A 5948-nucleotide genomic window follows, 5' to 3' on the forward strand; every position below is an offset into this window, starting at 1 on the left:
CGGTCTTTAGGATTACAAGACTACTTATTGGCCTAGTCCTGCATTTTGTAGAACTGTTTTCTATCTTCCTCTAACTATATATAGCTTTTTGGATGTACCATCTCAGTGTGATATCACCTCTAATTTGCTATTGATATAGCAATAGGACCTACCTAAAATGATACTAACCTAGTACTTTTTCTTTAAAGCACAATGAGCTTCTCTTGCCTTTTGTTTCCAGTTGCAAGTACTCAGATTTATTTCTAGGACTAGATCTCATCCATTTACAGGCATTCAAAGAAGAGTTCTTAAAAGCCTTCATTCAATGTAGAAGGGAACGGTCAATTTCAACCCTGACCCCACTCACAGTATAAAGAAGTTATTTTATCTCTCTATTTGGTACTGGTGTGACCTATATGGGAGCACAATGTCCATTTATGGTGTCATAATTCAAGGAAAAATTGGAGAGGATTCAGAGAAGAGCCCAGAGAATGATTAAAGGATTGGAAAACACACCTTTATAGTGGAATACTCGAGGAACTCAATGTATTAAGCTTAACAAACAGAAGGTTAAGGGATGACTTGGGCTATGTCTACACTACAAGGTAGGGCAGTGACTCCTTACTCACATACACATCCTCACATTAACTCAATGAGAGCTACTGCAAGTGCAAAGAATAGTATAGATGCTGGTAACCTAGGCAGTGGCAATATGGCTGAGCTGATGCATGCATACATACCCATCTGAATCCTGTGTGTACATACTTGGCACAGCTAAGCTGTGCCTTTGCTGCCTGTGCTACTGTGACTGCATTACTATTTATACTCACTTGCTCACATTGAGCTAGTGTGAGTATGTTTACAGGAGCTAGGAATCACACTTAGCCTTGATCACGCTAAAAGTATCTAGGCAGGGAGCACAAGATTGATAATAGAGGACTTTTCAATCTAGCAGACAAAGGTATAACAAGATCAACTGCCGATAGCTGAAGCTAGTCAAACTAGAAAGAAAGTGCAGATTTTTAACAATAAAGGGTAATTTACCATTGGAACAATGCAGCAAGGCTTTTGGTGGATTCTCCATCTTTAAACTTTTTAAAATCAAGACTTGATTTTTTTTTTTTTTTTTTTAAGATATACTTTGTCAGCTAGGAATTAATTCGGGGAAGTCTCAAGGCTTCTGTCACACAGCAGTTCAGAACTGATTATCATAATTGTCCCTTCTGGCCTTTTAATCAATGAAATGTTCAGTTGCTGCAGCAGAATTTCCTGAGTGAAATCTTGGCCTCATTGAAGTCAATAGGAATTTAGCCATTAATTTAAATTGAGCCATTTTGTTACATCTTTACTGGAGTTCTAAGTATCCAAAGCTACTGTAGAATTAATAACTAAAACAAGCCCCTGTTCTCTGCAAGTTGCTTCATCATTCAGCCCCTAGCACTGGCTTTCTGGGTGAAAAACAATGTAGAATTTGCTGTCTTATTGCAACACATGCACCCTAAAACAGGTTATGCACATTTAGGGTTAGATAAATGTCTTCTTGCTACTACCAATTTGCCACTAGTGTATCATCTTAGCAATATCTGAATAATAAGCACAAGAAAGCCTTGTACAACAATAGCTGTAGAAAAACAAGCTCAATGATGTTTTCTCTTCTCAGGAAAACTGTATGTTTTGTTAGGTGGATATAAAGCAGAAAGCTGACAGCACTTTTCAGATAGCAGATGTAAATAGCAACACTAGCAGTTGGAAACATCTTATATTGAACTAAATTAGTTGATGTGAAAGTTATTGAAGGCTTGTCTTCTAATTCAATATAACTTGCCACTGAATATGACCTTACGGTGTCATGTTCACTAGCATTATATTGACTATGATTTTGCAGTTAGTGTGGACAAGGTCAAATCATAGTCAACTTAGTGTCATTTGGTTAAACCCTTGTCCCAGTAGATCAAGGTTGAAGTTTAGGTTCTGATCCAGTATCTCTCATCAGGGCCTATCACTTGCTGGCCCAAGGTCCAGGAATAGGTCTCCAAAGTCATTGTATCAGCACCTGTAGCTTGCCAGACTCCGTTCAAGGCATGGACTCAGCTCACTGGCAAAGCACATTTTACTTTTCAAGCCACAGCACAGGCCTCTATTACTACTTAGCACTGCAGATTAAAGTAGATGAAAATAGGAATGGGAAGATTAGCAATTCTCATGGATTTGTATTATCATGTGTTTGAATTGCAGCATTTTGTGTGAGGGGGTATGACATCAGGAAGTGAAAGGGGACAAAGGAAAAAGAAATACATGTTCCCAAGCAGGCCATGGGCAACCAGACAAAAGTGTGTGTGTTCTTGTGTGTGCATAGCATGAAACTGTATAGAGTTGCCCTCTAATCATACACTCCACTCACTCCCCACCCACACCATGGATGGCCAGGAGGGGAGAGGGAACTCACAGGGCCATTCTGTTTCCCCTGGATTTTCACTAGTCGTGGGAAGCACGTGACAGTATTTCCATTTTCCTAGTGAAAGGGCACGCTGTCTCTTTCCTTCTGTCTCCCTGAAGGGGCAGGAGAACCAGCAAGGGGGAGAGAGCTTTCTGTAGAAGAAAGTGGACTCGCAGCTTGAATAATTATTCTCCCATGTGGTATTGGTTTTGCATCATCTACAGGTAGAACTTGAGCCCACAAGCTCTTCCTATCTGTACTGCACCAGAGGAGTTCTTACTTCACCAGCCAGTGAAGTGGCAGATAGAGTGGGAACCAAGATTCCCCAAGCCTGGGAGAGCATGGGCCAGGGAGGTCTGTCTCTAGCAGAGGTGGAGGATATGTGCTCTCCATACTCCTCCTTATTTTAACCCCCAGGGCACAAGTTGCTTGCTGCCACTATTACATTGATTTATTCTATGATTACAGTTTCAGCTAGTGGCCCCAAGGGTGCTAAGGGCTTTAATGGGCAAGGCATTGTACAAACACAGAGAGAGAGAGAGTCCCTGCCCTGAAGAGCTTACAATATAAATAGACAAGACACAGAGAACTTAAGCACCTATTAAGGGCCCCAAGTCACACAGGAAGTCTGGCTCAGATCTCCTGAGTCAGGCTAGTGCCTCAACCACAAAACCCTCCTTAAACTCATTAGAAATTAAGTTTTATTACAAATACAGGAGAACCCAGTTTCTGAAAGCCTTCAGAGAACTTTGTAGAAATGGGGTTGTGAGGAGGGGGTGCAAGGCATTGCAAAGCATGGTGCCTATTTCTCTTGGGGGTATCAGTAAATTGGGGGTCTTGATTAACTAGAGTTCAAAATCAGGGATGTGGTATAATAATCAAAAGGGGCTGTAAGAGTCCCTTGGATCTATGTAACCATTTCATACTCACCACTATGGTGAGTGCCTTACATACAGGGCCAGCTCTACCATTTTTTGCCGCCCCAAAAGCAAAAAAAAAAAAAAAAAAGCCCCTGGACGGTGCCGCCCCAAAAATGCCTGGAGCCGGCCCTGCTTACATGGGACCATCAGGAACCTTTAGAGGTTGTCTTGTTTTACTTGCCCCTCTTCCTGTAGGGAGGAGAGTGTGCACATCTTTTTTAAATTATTATGTAAATTTTAATGGTGTAACGAGAAAGCAAGGGCAGAGGTGAGTCATACAATTTTAACTGAAGGCAGTGAGATTCATAGTCATATGAAAAAGTACATATATTTTATGGCTTATCTGGTAAAGAAACCATGAGGAATGAATGTATTAAGCAAATGTATATACCTGTAACAGGATACCTGACAGCTCCTAGACAAAGTACGTTCACTTGACTGGAACTTCGATTACTGTCTGTTTTCTGATTCCCCCTAGCGCTCTCTCCTCCAGCAGAAATAGTTATATCCCAAGCAAAAACAATGTTCCATCCTGTCAAACTGGGCTGGAAAGGGGAGGAGGGCATAAAACATCAGAACAATTAAAATGGTTTATTTTTAATAGTGTCTGGAAGTAGTCAGGACTTTTTTTTAGTATAAATAAACAAAGGTCACAAGCAATTATGAGAAAAGCATATGCAGTCTACAAAGCAGTACTGAAAATATAAATAAAGAAAACAGATAATGAAGAATGTTGTGTGGATGGTCCAGTGCAAGAAATTCATGAGAACTTCCTTCAGTATCTTTCATTAGGCTTGATAAGCAATAGTGCAGGTCTAGGTTCTAGTCCTCTGCTTCCCCTCCCTCATTTGTCTGCTCATGATGTGTGCTGAAATGCATGTCCAAATATCTGAACTATTTATCTGCTTTTAGCAATGTTGCCTCAGGAAGTCATCTGCAAGAGGCCCCCATTTCATACTTTTATATTGGGCTTCTTAAAGAGTTATTACACATTCCCAAAAATCCATATCAGTCTAGTAAAAATCATTTCCTGTCTCAGTTAACACCTTATGCATACCAATTGCTATCATTGTGGAGGGTGATTCATTTTATTCCAATTCCGAATGCACTCACATGTTAAGAGAGCACAATTGCAAAAGGGGTGGGGAAATGGTACATTTAGAGTGAAATGAATAAAGAACAATAGCTTTTTAGCAATTCTCAATAGTTATGGATGTCATTTAAAACTGATCCTAAGCTTCATGCATTATTGTAGTGTTAGCATGCTGATAACCAGTTTTATAATACATTGTGCAGCACAGTTATAAATCAGCAACTACAATTGTTTCAATAATCCCTATACAACTGCAATTTGGCTCTCCTGAACATTATTTTTACTCATGCAGTGTATTTCTAGATTCATTTTAAATGCAATTCTTTAATTTGGATCTAATCATCTTCCTCACAACATTGGCAAGCTGCATTTTCACATTATGCTGCAATTTGTTCTCTTTTAACCCACCACAGTCTTTACAGTCAAGTTTACTTGAACATTATGGAGTTGTTGAAAACTTCATAAGTAGTCGCCTTTGTCCGACTTGTCCTCATCCGTCCCTCCATGAACGCAAGTCGACGCCACACCATTCTATTTTGTTGTGAGCACATTCTTTCCATTTCTGGCCAAAGAGTTTTGTCATAGGATCAGCCCAGTGTGTTTTCGGTCTGCCCAGCAGTTGCTTGTGGTCTCTGGGGATCCAGTCACTGATGTGAGTTGTCCACCTATTGTCTTGCCTGCAGACGACTCGACCCGCTCATCTTCGCTTTGCATTGTACATTGCCTGCACTACATCGGTCACTTCTGTACGCCTTCTGATCTCCTCATTCAGTATATGATCACAGAGCGATATCTTACACATTTGCCTTTCTAATGCTCTCTGGGTGACAGCAAATTTTTCTTCCTCCGCTTTCGTCGTTGACCAGCTTTCTGCTCCATATATCATTGCTGGCAGAACAGTGGAGTTAAACAGTTCTTTCCTTTTCAGTTCATCATCCATTAGAGACATCTTTATTTGGTTGAAACTTGCCCACCCTGCCTTTCGCCTCCTACTGCATTCCCTTTGAATGAGTTGTCTCTGCTCAGCTGCTGACCCAGGTAAATATATTTGTTGACCTCCTCGATTTCTTTCCAATTTACAGTGATGATTCCTTCTGTACAATGCTCATTCCGCATCCACTTCGTCTTCGACGTGTTCACTTCCAACCCGATATCATGTGAAAGTGTTTGCAGTTGCTGCAATTTATTCTCCAGTTCTGCTGTGTCCTTTGTCAGTATTACACAGTTGTCAGCGAAGAAAAGATGCGTTAACTGTTCTCCGTTAATTCTGATTCCTTCTTCCCAGTTCAATTTCTTGAACAGCGACTCCAGTACTGCTGTAAACAGCTTCAGTGAGATTGTGTTGCCTTGTCTGACTCCTCTGCACATAGTAATAATGCAGGGGACATTGAATAATGTTATCCAGCAATTGCAGTTAATTTCTTCCAGCAGGTCAATGTACCTCGGGTTCATTCGATTTCATTGAGTGCATTAAGCAACAGAGGGTCCTGTGGCACCTTTAAGACTAACAGAAGTATTG

The 5948-nt window shown here is 40.7% G+C and overlaps 1 pseudogene; it reads right to left on the minus strand.

Annotated features, from left to right (window-relative positions):
• Positions 1 to 4919: 4919 nt before the first annotated feature.
• The window catches only part of LOC113405252, a 1705-nt pseudogene continuing 676 nt past the window's right edge, over positions 4920 to 5948 (minus strand).

Source organism: Terrapene carolina, unplaced genomic scaffold (genome assembly GCF_002925995.2).
Source record: "Terrapene carolina triunguis isolate 2854851 unplaced genomic scaffold, T_m_triunguis-2.0 Scaffold34713, whole genome shotgun sequence".
Lineage (NCBI taxonomy): Eukaryota > Metazoa > Chordata > Testudines > Emydidae > Terrapene > Terrapene triunguis.